The following is a 636-nucleotide window of genomic DNA, read 5'->3' as shown; positions in this document are numbered from 1 at the left end:
AACGCAAAGGACAGAATTGAAAGCATCACACCACAGCACTATGTGCACACCCATGTTTATACATACAGTTTGTGACAGCTAAACCTTGGAAACGACCCAAGTGTCCATCAGCCAATGAATGGATGGCGATATTATGGCCTTTATATAAAACAGAATACTACTCTGCCATAAAGGATAAACCTGAGACTTTCGTTTTGATGTAATGTATTTGGTACAGGGTCTCACTATGCAGCTCAGATTCACAGCGATCCTCCTGCTTTCAGCCTCCCAAGCCCTGGGATTATAGGCATGCATCATCACACCCAGACTTGGAGCACCAACTCAGCGATGGAACCCCTGTCCCTGTGCTCACCAAAGCAGTCACTTAAGTCTGCTGAGCTATCTCGCCAGCCCAATGCTCAGACTTTTTAGCTACATGGACGCATCTTGAGACCATACTCTTTTAAGGGAAATAAATCAGGCTCATGTTTAAATCCCACATGATTTCTCTGGTGTAAGAAACTGAAAGTTAAAATAAAGACTAAAATGTATAACAGCGCTGGAGATGGCTCAGTGGTCTAAAGCACCTACTTGTAACAAGCTTGGAAAAGCACAGGGACCTCGGTTCAATCCCCCAGCACCACATGCCAGCCAGCC

The sequence above is a fragment of the Octodon degus genome, unplaced genomic scaffold (genome assembly GCF_000260255.1).
Source record: "Octodon degus isolate 3935 unplaced genomic scaffold, OctDeg1.0 scaffold00007, whole genome shotgun sequence".
Taxonomy (NCBI): domain Eukaryota; kingdom Metazoa; phylum Chordata; class Mammalia; order Rodentia; family Octodontidae; genus Octodon; species Octodon degus.
The sequence above is the reverse complement of the archived record's forward strand: the minus strand, read 5'-3'. Positions refer to the sequence as shown.